This window comes from Sturnira hondurensis, unplaced genomic scaffold (assembly GCF_014824575.4).
Source record: "Sturnira hondurensis isolate 20B ecotype Veracruz unplaced genomic scaffold, ASM1482457v3 Scaffold0021795, whole genome shotgun sequence".
Lineage (NCBI taxonomy): Eukaryota > Metazoa > Chordata > Mammalia > Chiroptera > Phyllostomidae > Sturnira > Sturnira hondurensis.
In genome coordinates, this window is record NW_028094426.1 from 5,310,864 (window position 1) to 5,326,194 (window position 15,331).

The 15,331-nt window shown below is 41.4% G+C and overlaps 1 protein-coding gene and 1 pseudogene across 1 annotated transcript in view; both read left to right on the forward strand.

Annotated features, from left to right (window-relative positions):
- ST8SIA1 (ST8 alpha-N-acetyl-neuraminide alpha-2,8-sialyltransferase 1) overlaps positions 1-15,331 on the forward strand; it is a 133,898-nt gene that overhangs the window by 9,865 nt on the left and 108,702 nt on the right. The window lies entirely within an intron of this gene.
- Positions 1,376-14,859, forward strand: LOC118978498 (cytochrome b5-like; annotated as a pseudogene).

Genomic DNA, 15,331 nt, shown 5'->3' on the forward strand with positions numbered 1-15,331 from the left:
CCAGAAAAATAGCAGGTCATGGAGAGACAAATTTGGAAAGTATAAACCGTACCTGCTTTGACCCCTGGAAGAGGAGCCAATGAATTGTACTTTGATAGATGCCCAGGTCTTGGTTAGGGAAGGGTAGGCAGAGGGGATGCTCTTTGAGGGATTCTCTAGAAGCAGCTGTCTCTGTGGAAAGCTTGTGTGAGAGCTGGGTTGGCTTCTCATCAGTGGCCTCCTTAGGCCCTGGCCAGAGGAGCCCATGTGCTGGTCCTCCTGTGGTTTCAACCCTTCTTTAAGAGGGCAGGGCAACACGGCACCTTTGTAGACTCTGGAATTCCCTGCCCAAATGACCCGAGACCACTTTCACAGCCTGTCTGCCTACCTGGGGCGTTTCCCCCACCCCCCATCCTGAGGGTGGCTTGTTCCTCCACTGTGTGCACTCCTAGGCTCAAGGGATGGCCAAGGAACAGCGCTTTGTGGGAAAAGGAGGCTGTGGAAGGAGCTTGGATATGGGATCGAGGGGGTCCCATGTGCACTTGGGGGGATTCTCTCCCTGTGTTGCCACGTCTAGTACCAAACTTCCTGGAGTCTGAGAAGCCTAAATATGAGTTTTGCATTTGAGGTTGGTCATGCAGGTACATTTGTCCCTGGAAAGGATAGGGGGATGGAACACATTTTGTGTTTGTTGATTTGATAGTAACTTTAAAATATTTAAATACATCTGTACCTTTGTCCTTGGCCTTGCAAATGAGAGTGGTGTTTTGCAGCTTTGGGAGCCCCCTTCCCCTTCATTTTGGAGGGTAGTTGGATCAATTGAATGAGTATATATGTGAGTGTGGAGTGTGGCCAGTTTGTCTTCTGACAGTAGCGAGTCATCTTGGAAGCGATGCTGACTGAATGTCATTAATGCAGTCTCTTATGATGGGGTCGATAAATATCGATTAATAATACTTCATAGTTTTTCATTCCGTGTTGTCTCTATTGGGAGCTGTGTGGCCTTGGGCAAGCTGCTTCATCTTTCTGTTTCATTTTGTCACCTGAAAAATAGTATAATGTAACCCACTTCATGGGGTGATGATGAGAATTAAGGGAGGTAATTGGTCTAGAATCTGTGGCCATCTGTGCCTGACTGGTGAGATGCCAGGATGCTGGTTCCCAAATAAAAAGAGGCTGGACTTTCTGGCCTCAGAGGATCAGGTTTTGATCCTGGTTCTCTCAGTTATTAACTTTTTTAACTTGAAAAATTTGTTTGGCTTTCCTAAGCCTTAGCTGTGAGTGGCGTTACTTACCTTGAGAGGATTAGGTGCTGAATAATTGCTCATTATGAAGCCATAATGATGAGCAGAGCTGCTTCCTGGAACCTACCCCCTGCCTATTACTTTAGTCAGTAATGGAACATATCACAGTGATATGTGACCTCACCATCGTTGGCTTCCACAGTGTCAGCACCAAGGATGTCATAAAATGGCCAGCAGTATTCGAAGGAAGATGGCAGAGCCCAGCCATAAATCACCTGTTTATTCGTTCATTTGCCCACATTCACTGCGCCTGTCATGTGCCAGGTAGGTGTTGGGACAGAGTGATGAGAGTAGGAGATGGTTCCCAATTTGATAAAATTTACATTCTCGTCCGGTGTCATTAATTAAGTCAGGGAGGAATTGAGTAATGTAGTGCTCCGAGGTTTGTAGTTTGTTTCGGGTAATTATGCTGACTTTCTAAGCTATTGATTTTTTCCCCTTTCTGTTAGACTGTCTGAGAGCTGTGGCATTGTGTGAGAGGAAAGTAGCCAAGGCCGCAAGAGCTGTGTCACTCTTTTAATTGGGTGCCAGGAAGAAGCTGAAGTGAAGTCAGAGTTATGCTTTTTTCATTATTCAGGGCTTCAGTAACAGACTCCACTGCCAGAGAGTTCCAAATGAGTATAATGAGAAAGCACTTTAAAAACATAACAAACAAAACAAAGTGCCTGCTCCGATTTATTGATGCAACAAATATATACAAAATTTTATGTCCCCATGCTTATTTAAACAATTTATAGTGTTTATTATTTGTCTGATTTTGGAAGTAATAGATACTCTAGAAAAAATGTAAATGTAGTAAAAAGGAGGTAAAAAACACTCATAGATTCAGTCATCAGAAGTATTTATTGCAAATGCTGTTTCTTTTGTGCAGACTTACTGGCGTATGTTTATGTATTACTAAATTGTTTATATTTTGTATATTTAGTTTTCTATCCTCTTTTATTCATTCAGTGTTATATCTTCAGCATTTTCTCATATACTTAAGTAATTTTACCTTTCAAGTTTATGATAAAATAGTTTTATGGTTTTCATTTTGGAAAATAGTATTTACAGTGAGTTAAAAATGTTACAATATTGGAACAAATAACTTTCTTCAAAAAAAATCCTTTAAAAGGGTATTGAAACTTACATTTAGATTTTTAAAAATTTCCCCATACATATTTAGTAAATACTAAACATGGGAAATAAAAAGCCTTCTTTAAAGAACTCTACTTTCTCAAAGTTGGTATTTATATAACAAGAACAATACTGTTTTCATTTGTAAAAAGGACTGATGTTTAATCACCTAGAGACAAACGTCGCTAATATTTTGGTCTATTTTCTTCCAGACTAATATATGCCTCTGTGTGTATGTGTATAAAGCAAAAACATAATGTATTCGACAGTACCTTGTGAATATTTTTCTGCTAACTATGTGTATAGGTCTGCATTATCCCTTTTTAATGGCTGCAAGGCTTTCCTTTGTTACGGTAGTTAATAACTTAGTTAAGTAACCCACTGTTACTGGGTATTCATATTGTTGCATTTTCTCACCTTTATAAATAACCATGTAATGAACATCTTTGTGTATATATCTGGTTGTTTTCTTAGTATAAGTTTCTAAAAGTAGTTTATTGATAGTTTTTTCCCCATCACTTTATAAATAACCATGTGATGAACATCTTTGTGTATATAGCTGGTTGTTTCCTTAGTATAAGTTTCTAAAAGTAGTTTCTTGATAGTGTTTTTTTCCCCATCACTTCTTTTTTTTTAAAGGAAGGAGGATATTCTTTTTTTTAAGAGATTATTTATTTATCTTTAGAGGGGAAGGGAAGGAGAGAAGGAGAGAAATATCAATGTATGGTTGCCTCTCATGAGTCCTGTGCTGGGAAGTGGCCTGCAACCCAGGCATGTGCCCTGACTGGGAACCAGACCGTGATCGTGCGGTTTACAGGCCCGCACTCAATCCACTGAGCTACACCAGCCAGGGCGCCCATCACTTTCTAAAACTGGCTTCTTTTGTAGTTCCTAGAAAATCCTGGACTTTGGCTAAGGGCAAACCTGAGGTCTGCTCCATTTCATTGTGAGTAGTGACTGTTGGGTGCATAGCAGATACACAGTGAGTGTTACCATCAAGTGATGAAATTTGCCTTAGGGAATTGTGTTTATTGTTGTTCGGTTACAGTTGTCCCCCTTTTTGCTCTCCCCTGCTCCATTCAATTCCTGCTCTCAGAGATAATCGGCCCCCATCCCGCTTAGGAAATTTTCAAGAGGCCAAAGCAACTAAGAAAGAATCGTGTACAACAGGATATGAACAGTGGCTGTGCCCTGTCACTGAGCACTGAGGAGACCTAGCTTTGGGAATTTACTTAGTGCGGCTGAATGCGTGCCTTCATCTGTCGCGGTTACCCTCTCCGTGAGCACGGTGTTTAATCTACTGAAAAGCAATGTCTTTATGGGACCACTTACATCATTTTTCTAGAACATCAGTAGTTAAATAAAACTGGAATTTAAAAAAGTATAAAAATAAACTTTTGCTTCACCATAGGTAGAGATTTCAAAGAGAAAAAGAAAACTGTCGTACAGAAGACAATTGTATTTTCTGACTTTGTTATTTTAAGTGTTATTTTCCTCTTTACTGTAGTTAAAAGTCTTAGGCTTGAGTCTGGAGCAGATCACACCCACCTAGGTGGAGGGCGAGGGTGAGGTAAAAAGGCACAAAAATCCAATGATGGTATTTTGGGGAGTTGGTTCGGGGAGGTGGAATGTGAGCCTTTGTGCTGACATTGACCTGTCATCTCTACCCCTTGTCCTTCTCCTCCCTGTATCTGGTTTAGGTCTCTCATCATGGTCTTACTCAGTGTCTAGTAAGTATTGTGATTGTCCAGTAAGTTATGTGAATAAAACCACTAGAATGTCTGAAAGGCCCGTAGACAGCTTTCAGGGGTAGTTTCATTTGTTGCCTAGTGTTGAGACTCCATACCATATATACTCACTACCAATTCACTCCTCCATTCATTCCTTTGTTTAACCAACATCTGTTCAGTGCCTTCTCTGTGCCTGGCACTGCTGCTAGCTGCCGTTAGCTGGGAGGACAAGGCTGTCCCTGGCAGAAAATATATGCACACGGCACATAATATTTATAGGAGCAGTTCGAGTCTCCACAAAGTCTCTCAACTCCTTTTTTATGGAGGAAGAACAGGCCAAAGTTTAACTTCACTCTCAGAATCTAGCTTGTACATGTGCTTTTGGTACAGTCCAGGGAGTCACAAAGTACCTCTGATCCTTTCAGAGTTTGGCCCACATCCTGCCAGTGAGGCTGGAGGCCTTTGTGCGGTTTAGTGGTATAATACCTTTCGACTCTGTTTAACCTATGTAACACGTGAGCTGTTAGAAATCAAAATCCATTTAAAACACCGCTAAAAGTTACATGAGTCCATGGGGGAAAGCAAAGCTCCATTACCAGTAGAATAAAAGAGACCTAAGACAGGCCAGCTTGGGTGGGGATTGCTGACTTTGTTAAGCAACAGACCTCCACTCAGCCAGCTCGCCTGCCATGACACAGTGGAGAGAAGGGGCAGGAGCTCACCAGGAAGGGAGGGCAGGAAACAGGACTCGAGCACTGTGGGTAGAGGTGAGAACACATGTGTTTGCCTAGTAACTGCTCCAACTCTGCCTGGTCAAGTCTCTCCCCGCCCACTGCTACTCTGGTTTGCCGACTCTAATGGATCTCTGGTCACATTGGCAGATGTTGTCCATTGGCATCCACCTTGATTATTGGGACAGTCTTGTTCATTCTGGTATTTAGCTCACTTTTCTTGATTTTAAAACTTCAGCGCCATCTGAACCTCCAGCAGCTCTGAGTGGGAGTGTGAAGGGGCCCTCTCGGACGCAGAGCCCCTTTCCTCCTTTTGAGGAGCTACTGCTTCCCTTTGGGTGGAGAGGACCTGAATGTTCCCAGTCCTTCGTCTTGGTGACTGCACTTACTCAGGTGCACTGTGACAGGCTGTTCTGGTCCTGCAACAGCAAATTGTCCCGGTTCCTCAGCCTGGCAGCCTTGTAAAGTGGGTGCCAGTAAACACACCATCCTTGCCACACCACAGGGATTTTCACCTTCCCCTCTTCTCTACCTCACCATCTCTTTCCATTTCTGTTCTCCTTTCTAGGTAGCACTGGGCCAGTGCAGCTAATGATCCAAGAACAAAACGCCCATTCGTCCTTGTTGCAGACCCTTTCAGTCTTTACAAGTGATGGGTTTTGAACTTCCCCCACCTCCTCTTGCCCCACCTTGTTGGCAGGAAGAGAAAGCACTTGTCTCCAGTCTCCATGGGGGTGAACAGGCAGCAGCCTCACCCACAAACATGGAACTCCCAAGGCTGCTCACGCCTGCCTGACCTTCCCAAGTACCAATCACCTGTGTGCTGGCGCAGCTGGTTTTCTGGTCTCTTACTGGCTAGAAAAGCCACAGAGAGGTGGTAGGCTCTGACTTCTGGCAACTTCCCGATCTTAAAAAATGGGGTACTTGGTACGCATTGGTCTCTGTTTTGTCTATGACCCTAATTCCAAAAGAGACTAGAAAACGCTCACATTTTATAACACTTATCACCTGGCCATATTTTGGATCCTTTCAAAACTCAGTCACTGTGCACTGTTTCTTAAAGGATCCCTTTAAGCCCCAGCAATAGCACAATACTCAAGTGGGTCGGTTTGTTGTCGTCTTGAGCAGGCAGTCAAGGTTTCTTACAACAAAAAGGCATCTAAGACCCCCACCCCCTATTTTGAGGGTTTAGTATGAAAGTCTCCAACTGTTGGCTAGCCATTTAGAGTCACTTTTACTGCAAATTCTTTCTTTTTCCTTTTTTCCTGCTCAGGGAGCTTGGTAGCAAACCAGCGAGTGCTGGCCAGGTACCCCCAGTCCTGATTTTTGGGTACCCTCTTGTTGGAGAAGGAAAGGATCCCCACTTCTCAGTAGGTTCCTCTTTCCCCCAATTTTCCCTTTTTGTTGACTGGAGCTGGGGGCTGGTCATGGTGGTATGACTGGATTGTTGACCAGACCCCACCCCACCAAGCCCTGCTGGGAGACTGGCTGAGTATCCCGTGGCTCTCTCAACTCAGAAGTTCTGGTGCTTGGCATCTATGTTTCCAGCTGCAGACTTCAACTATCATTCGAGCATAAAATCCCCCTTAACATCCTGTTACAAAGGGGAGGATCCTATAAAAAAGCCAGATGATTGCTTCTTGTGTATCAGATTTCAGGATTTATAACTTATAAGCAGTTCAAAGCATTCTCTTTGGGCTTTTAAAATAGAGATGCAATATGGAAAATGAAGTTCATATTTAATTAGCGTCTATTGGGCACCACTTATGTCAAAGCACCATGCTAGATTCTTCCACGCCTAATGTGTCAATAGAATCCGAGAGTTTAAATAAAACCAGCTCCACTTTTTGGACAATAATGATGATAATTTTGGTAGCATAGTTGCTATTTATTTTGTGTCTTCCATATGCCAGGCACTGCTTCAGCGCGCTACACAGGGTTATCATTTAACGTTCACAAGTACTCTGTGAGCTAGATATTACTGTCCTTGTTTTACAAATAAACTGGCTATAATTCTTTGCCTGAGGCCATTTAGAGTGTAGGTGAGGGTGAGAGCTAGCATTCAATGATGCCTACTGTGTATCCGACCTTCTTTTAGGTAATTTACATGTTTACATCATCACAGCAGCCCTTCTGTCCCTTCTTTCTACCCCTCAACAACGCACATTTATTAAGTTTCTGCATGGGAGAATCCTAGCGTGGGCCTCAGTGGGTTAACCTCAGAGTGTCAGCAGGCTGTGTTCCTTTTTGGGAGGCTCTGGAGGAGGGTCCATCCCCTCCCTGGAGGGGCTCTTGGCAGAATTTACTTCCTTGTGATCGTGTGAAAGAGGTGGCCGTTTCCGTGCAGGACTCCAGCTGAAGGCTGCCCTCAGCTTCCAAATGCCACCTTCATTTCCAGGCTCCTGTTTGCCCTCCTTCTTAAAAGTTCCCAAGGGCAGGGTTTTTGTTTTTGTTTTTTTCCTGAGACTTTATTTTTATAGACCAGTTTTTAGATCCACAGTGAAATTGAGAGGAAGGTACAGAGATTTCCTAAATACTCTGCCCCTACACATGCATGGCTACCCCCATTATCAACCTTCTCTAGCAGAGCAGTGCATTTGTTACAATTGATGGACCTACGCTGACACATTGTAATCACTGAAAGTCCATAGTTTACATTATGGTTCACTCTTGGTGTTGTGCATCCTATGGGTTTGAATAGATGTATCATGACATGTATCCATCATTATTGTATATGGAGTATTTTCATTGCCCTAAAAATCCTTTGTACTCTGTCTATTCATCCCTTCCTTCTCCCTGCAACCCTAGCAACCCCTGATCTTTTTACTGTCTTCATAGTTTTATCTTTTCCAAAATGTCATTTACTTGGAATCATACAGTGTATAGCATTTACAGATTGGCTTCTTTCACTCAGTAATATGCATTTAATGTTCCTTATGTCTTTTCATGGCTTGATAACTCCTTTCCTTTTAGCACTGAGTAATCTGTCATTGTGTGAGTGTATCACAGTTTATCTATTCACTTTCTAAAGGCCATCTGGGTTGCTTCCAAGTTTTGGCAATTATGATAAATCTGTTGTAAACATTTGTTCAGCTCCTTTGGGTAAATACCCATGAGTATGATTGCTGGGTTGTATGGTAAGGGTATGTTTATAAGAACCACCATGCTGTCTTCCAAAGTGGCTATACCATTTTGCATTCCCACCAGCAATGAATGAGAGTTTCCACAGCTCCACATCTTTGCCAGCATTTGTAGTTGTCAGTGTTCTGGATTTTGGCCATTCTATAGATGTGTAGTGGTAGCTCATTGTCTTTTTAATTTGAATTTCCTTGATGACAGATGATATGGCACATTTTCCATATGTTTATGTGCCATCTGGTAAGGTGTCTGTAAGGCCTTTGGCTCATTTTTAAAAATTGAAGTATAGTTGACATATAACATTGTATCAGTTTCAGGTGTGCAACATAACAATTTGATGTTTGTATATACTGCGAAATGATCATCACACTAAGTGTAATGAACTAATCTCCATTACTGCACAGTTACAAAGTTTTCTTTCGTGTGCTAAGGACTTTTGAGATCTTTCAGCAACTTATCTAATCACACAGTACAGCAGGATTAAGTGTAACTGTAGGCATCATGCTGTATATTAAACCCCCAGGACTTATTTGTTTTAATACCAGATGTTAGTAACTTTTTACCACCTTCACCCATGTCACCCCTCTTCCTCCTGTCCTCTGACAACCAGAAGGAGACTGTGTCCAACTGTGGGTTCAGGTTTTGTGCATGTGTAAATTGGGTTGTTTGTTTTCTTATTAAATTTTAAGAGTTCTTGACATATTTGAGAGAACAGTTCTTTATCAGCTGTGTCTTTGCAGACTTTCTGGAGTCCAGCTGATCAATTATTTCTTGCATGGATTGTTCCTTTGATGTTGCATCTAAAAAGTCATACTTAAAGTTATCTAGGTTCTCTCATGTTATCTTCTAGGAGTTTTATAGTTTTGCATTTGACACTTAGGTCTATGATCCATTTGAGTCGGTTTGTGCGAAGGTTGTGACGCTCGTGTCTAGATATATTTTGTTTCTATGTGTGTGAATATCCAGTGTTCTGGCACCATTTGTTGAAAGACTAAGATAGTTCTATTTTATTGATGGAAAAACTGGCCTTGACCGGTGTAGCTCAGTGGATTGAGTGCAGACCTGTGAACCAGATGATTGTGGTTCGATTCCCAGTCAGGGCACATGCCTGGGTTGCAGGCCAGTACCCAGCAGGGGACACACAAGAGGCAACTATTTATTGATATTTCCCTCCCTGTCTCTTTCCCTTCCCCTCTAAAGATAAATGAACAAAATCTTTTAAAAAAAGAAAAACAGAAACAAACAGAGCATAAAGGACCTTGCTCAGGGTGATGCAGTGAGTAAACCATCTCTCTGACTCTTAAGGTTCGTGGGATCCAGGGCTCTAGGCTCCTCACTAGGCTGGACTGCTCTTTCGCACTGAGACCAACGCTGATGCTCAGGGCTTCAGGCGACTGCAGTTTCTTAACACAAAGGAAATAATCTTGAATGGTAAAATTTCACTCTGTAAAGGTGAATTATCATGCTGTATTTTACTGCTGTTAATATCCAAGGCTGTTACCACCTACTTTTCGAGGATCCGTAGAGAAAAGTCATCCGCCGTGAACTCAAGTCATGGGGAAGACTTTTTTATCTGTTCTCTCTCTGCATAAAGACTCTGGTTCATCCCAGTTTTAGGTTTTTTATTTTATTTTATTTTTTATTTTTGCTCTCCCACCTAGCTGTTATAGTTCACTTGCTTAATTCCCACTTGTATTTCTCTTCTCTCCAGTACTGAAATCCCTAGAGGCTTTTCTTTTGGGGTCAATCACTGTCTCTGAAAGGGAATCCATGTGATAATTTGTATCATTCCAAAAGATAATCTAGACATCTAGTGTATAATTTTCTGCTTTTCAAAATTATTTAGATAATGCATTTTTGTTGTAAATGTTAAAACTTCATGTAAGTGTGTAGTAAGCAAACATAAAAGTCCTCTCAGTCTTATTTCTTAGAGGTAAACGATGTTAACTTTTTATGTGTATTCTTTCAGATATTGTCCTACTCAGAGTATAATTTATTCCCCAAACTGGGATACTTGAGGTAAAATTCTAACATTATTCCAGGACAACAGGTATCAACTAGGACTATTCAAGCAAGCTGGATCTCCAATCCCCATGCTGAATGTGAGTTTTTGTATCCGCATCTATAGAAACAACTATGTGGACTCCATATACCTATTATGAGTATTACATGGTGATAGCCTCCAGGGCGGCTCCCAGTGACCCCCGTCTCCTGTGTCTAGGTGTCACTCCCTCCCGTTTGTGTCAGCGGGGTGTAGTGCCTCCCTCTAGACTCGGGCAGAGCGCTGCAGAAGCGATGGTACGTCCCTTTGGAGATGAGGTGATGAAGACCGTGGCTTCTGTTCAGGGCACTTGCTTTCTCTCACCACTGGATCACTTGCTCTGCATGAAGCCAGATGCCATGTTGTGAGGACATTTAGGCTGTTTATGGAACTGAGGTGTCTGGCCAATAGTCAGTGAGGAACTGAGACTGTGGACATCCTTGTAGGTGAACTGGGATGTGGATCCTCCAGCTGGAGGTGACTGCGGCCCCACCTGACGCTTGTCTGCAACTAACTGACACCCTGAGCCAGAATCATCTGGCGAAGATGCTCCAGACCCTCAGAAACTATATAAGAAAATAAGTCTTTGATGTTTGAAGCTGCTGACTTTTGGAGTAAAGTGTTATGCAGTAACAAATAATTAGCACATTTATTAAGTAATAATCAAATTATATGAAACATATTTTAAAACAACATCCTTCCCTGGCTGGTGTGGCTCAGTGGATTGAGTGCCCATCTCCAAACCAAAGGGTTGCTGGTTCGATTCCCAGTGAGGGCATATGCCCGGGTTGTGGGCCAGGTCCCCAGCAGAAGGCATGTGAGGCAACCACACATTGATGTTTCTCTTCCTCTCTTTTTCCTTCTCCTCTCTCTTTAAAAATAAATAAATAAAATCTCAAGAGAAAACCCCCAATATCCTTACATCTTCCTTCTTCCACCCACAATATATCTGTCAGTAGCTACCTCATTTTAGTATCAAAAAACAATACAATCTCTAAAAAAGATGGAGAGAATATAAAATTCCATGTTAGGGTTGAACATGGTGTTTTTCTTTTCTTTCTTTTTAAACCAAAAATGGCTTAACAGACATTCCGGAAATATGTTTTTCTTCTTCTCTAATTACCTCCACAGGATAGCTTCCTTAAGAGAAAATTTCAGAGTCTTGAAGCAACACGTTTCACTTTAAATTGATATCTACAGGTTGTCTTCCAACTGAGGTCATCTCCATTATGACCAGGAGCCTGTTGGCTCTTCCAGTGCTGAATGTTGTTAACTTTAACCTGCTTTGCTAGTAGATAGGAGAAAATGATCATTTTAACAATTAGTGAGATGGAGCTTTATTTCACTTCTCTTTTGCTGAGGGTTTCCTTTCCTAGAAAGGACACTTCCAAGTCTCTGCCCACTTCCTTCTTCTTGACGCCCCAAGTATCCTGTGTTGTTCAGGAAATGTAGCTTTTTGTCGTATCTGTGGCAAATGCTTTTCCCTATGTGTCTTTGCTTTGTTTATGTACACGGTTAATTATTTTTTCTGTAAAGACTTTAAAAATAATCAGTCAGTCAACTTCATCAGTTTTTTCTTTGATGGCTTCTGAACTTTTGTGTCATAATTCCTATAGCCCAAGCTATTTTCATCTGATAGTTTATGATTTCATGTTTGGCATTTAAATTTTAGATCTATCTGTGATTTATTTGAGTATAACTTGGTAGAGAGTACATATTTTCCTTATTTGTTCTAGCATCATTCTTCAGAAACCAAAATGAAAAACTCCTCTTCCCCCACTGATTTGAAATGCCAGGTTTATCCATGCTGGGTAATCCTATGTGTGGGTCTTTTTGGGGAGTCCCACTTTTCTTCCAAAGCTTTGTGTCATTAATTCTATTCAACAGCCATGCCATCTCAAACACTGTAGTTTTATAATAAATTTTAGTATCTTGTAAGGCCATTCACTGTTCCTTTGTCAGCATTTTCTTTGCAGTCCTTACGTATTTATTTTTCTTAGAGGTACATTTGGAGATTGCTTTTCAAGTTCAGATGATTCCTGTTGATATTTTTATTCACTGATATATTATTACAAAATTGAGAACTTTTACCCAAGAATAAGATGTGTTACTTATATTCAATACTTATTTCATTTCACTCAACACTATTTAGTATTTAGTTTTTTTTCCACTCAGATTGTGCATATTTCTTATTGAGATTGCTCCTAGATATTATATATATATATATGTATTGATTCTTTTATTTTTATACCCGGTGGCATCTTGTTTTTGTAATTATTTCTGTGATTATTATTTACATATAGGAAAGTCATTAATTTTTATTTATAACAATCTACCTTATTTAAGTTTTATAGAGTGTTTTTTGTTTGTTCAGTTTATTCTCTTGGGTTTTCCCAATTTTCACTTGCATATTTATCATAAATAATGATTTATGTTCCCTAGTATTTTGTGTTCTTTAAGGGGCAGTTAGAGTTTCTTCAATATATCAATGCAGGATTTCTTTCTCCTTCCTCCCCTTCTCTCTCTCTCTTCAATTGAAGCTTACCCCTCATTAATTTCTAGTTCTGTGATCTTGGCCAAGTTACTAACATAAGAAGAAAATGGAGCTTAGATAGAGAGTGATGAGAGCCAAGTTGCAAACTCAGGAATTTCTAACTTCAGGGCTCACATTCTGAGCACTCTCTCTTCTGACTTCAAAAATGGTTTTGGAAGCTTGCTGACTTCCAGTGTGTCTCCTCTTCCCTGTCAGTCTGTCTCTCCCTCTCTCCCTCTCTCTTTATTTTTTTAATTCACTTTCTCCTTCTTCCCACCCTCCTTTCTCCTGGACCTCCTCTACCTCCCTGTCTCTCTCTCTCTTCTTCTTTCCCTTTTTCCTTCCCTCCCTCCCTCTCTCCCTACCTCTCTTCCTCTTACCCTCTCCTTCTTCCTCTTTCTCCCTTCCAACCTGTGTCCCTCCCCACTGCTTATTGTTTACAGATTCTCTAAATGTAGTCACCCAACCTCATCCCAGAAGTCATTGGGTCATTGTGGTGGAAATGTGCAATTGAGATAACAGGCATCCGGCGGTACCATTACAGTGACTGGAAGCAGGTATGGCGAACCTCTGACCTTAAGGACAGTGGATTCCTCATGTAGCATTACCCTCTGTGAAGGAATTTTTGTTGTTGCTGTTGGGGAGAATTCCGATTTGATTTGTCTGTTTGCCCTAATCAATTTCATCCCTTCCAGATTATTTCAAGTCCTTAATTCTTTCACATTATTTCAAAGACTTTTTCTGCATATTCTCCCTTACCCTTCATTGCCCTAAGGTCTCCTGTTTGGCAGGAAACACAGCTCACACTGAAAGTCTTAAATCAAATGAATTTGGTTTCTGGAAATGTCATTATTTCAGGAAGGAGCACAGGAGGGAGTGTAGGAAAATAGTTTAGATTTTTGTGGGGAAATGGAAAGCAAGAGGCAAAGTAGAAGGTCTGTTCAGTAGAGAGGCAATAGTGATAGGTTTTAAAAATCAGTGTGTGTTAATTTTGCTTTATTTTCTCTGCATGAATCTTTCTACAGAGAAAGAATGACTGTTCTAAACCAAGGCTCTTGTTAGTAAAGTACAGGTTTGTCATAGGTGGTTTAGATGGGGATGGATAAGGAGTAGGAAAAATGACAAAAATAGAAACATCTTACTGGCAAGTGACTAGAATTTGCAACTTTGCTTAGCACACATTTTATTTAACAACTCCTGTTGAGCTTCTACTGTGACGGTGACTTTGGGGATACAAAGAAAGGGTAAGGCATAGTTTCTGACCTCCAGTGTTTTTGCCCAGTGGTTCAGACAAGTAATGCTGTTTGGAAATAGAGAAGAGTGCTGAACTATTCCTCACGTTTGAGTGGATTTTGGATTGGCACATTCCGAACCCGGGAAAGAGCAGGAGAAATGGCTTTGGGTTTCAAGTCAGTCCAGAGTGGTTAATTTGAACAGAACACGTGAGTGTAAGAAAATCTTGGGAAATTAGGATGAGGTTTAATAGGAGTTTGAGAGTCACTGTAGGTTCCTGGGTATGGAAGTAACTCGATAACCATGATTACAATCACAGATTTGGTAATGGTGTTGTGGCAGATTGGCAGAGAAAAGGACCTGAATTAAACGACAGTTGTGCCAAGAGTCCGATCTAGAGCATGGACAATGGGAATGGTGTAGACTGGGCAGATCAAAGACACTCGGCAGAACACTGTCTTGATTAAAAATGATTTAAGTAGGGCTGAGATGTGGGGAAGTCTCAGCCCCAGCTTTGTGGAGATGCTCACTGCGCTCTGCCTGGCCCGGCTGGTGTCTGCAGGGCCTGTAGATTGCTGCATTCCACAGTGTCCAGGTAGTCCCACAAGGCTGTCAAGGTCTGCACCCTGGAGGAGATCCAGAAGCACAGCCACAGCGAGAGTACCTGTCTGAGCCTGCATTGCAAGGTATACGATCTGACCAGGTTTTTGGAGGCACGTCCTGGTGGAGAAGTCTTAAGGGAGAAAGCTGGAGGTGATGCTACTGAAAACTTGGAGGATTTGGGGCATTCTTACAAATGCTAGAGAATTGGCCAAAAGAGATATCATTGGGGAGCTTCTTCCAGATGACAGATGAAAGATAGCCAAGCCTTCAGATACCTCTTTACTACCATGACTCTAATTCCAGCTGGGGGGCCAGCTGGGTGATTCCAGCCATCTCAGTCCTGGTCATGGTCCTGAGGTATCACCTCTGCCTGGTGGAAGACTACACACATTCTCAGAAGCCAACAAAAGAAAAGACTGTGATGGATCAGGGAGGAAGAAGCCAATATTAACCTCTTCCACTCACAGAAATCTTTACCTCACAGAAAAGTAATTTTAATACACCTGTTTTCCTTCCCTCCTCTGTTAGAAACCAACCAAGCCAAAAGAACTGTTCCGTTCTCTCTACTCTTGAACTTCTGCAGTGCATCTTTTTATTCATCACCTTTATCCTGATGTCCCATGATTATATAATTTGCTTATTTTACCACAATCTTTTAAAAATATATCTGGTTTTTCAAATATAAAAAATGATTTATTAAAGTTAAAGGCAGAGAAGGAAATCCACAATAAGTAAGATTTGAACCTCAAGTGTTACTATTCAAAACTGGACTGACAGGGGAATTTGACATTTACTTATGTACTCTTATTCTGAGTCATAGAATGTGGGCTGGAATTGCGGTTTCTTCTGCCAACTGAGCCAGTTATCATTTCATCAGAATTCTTTTCTAGTAGTTAGATGGGAATTTTCATGCATTCCCATAG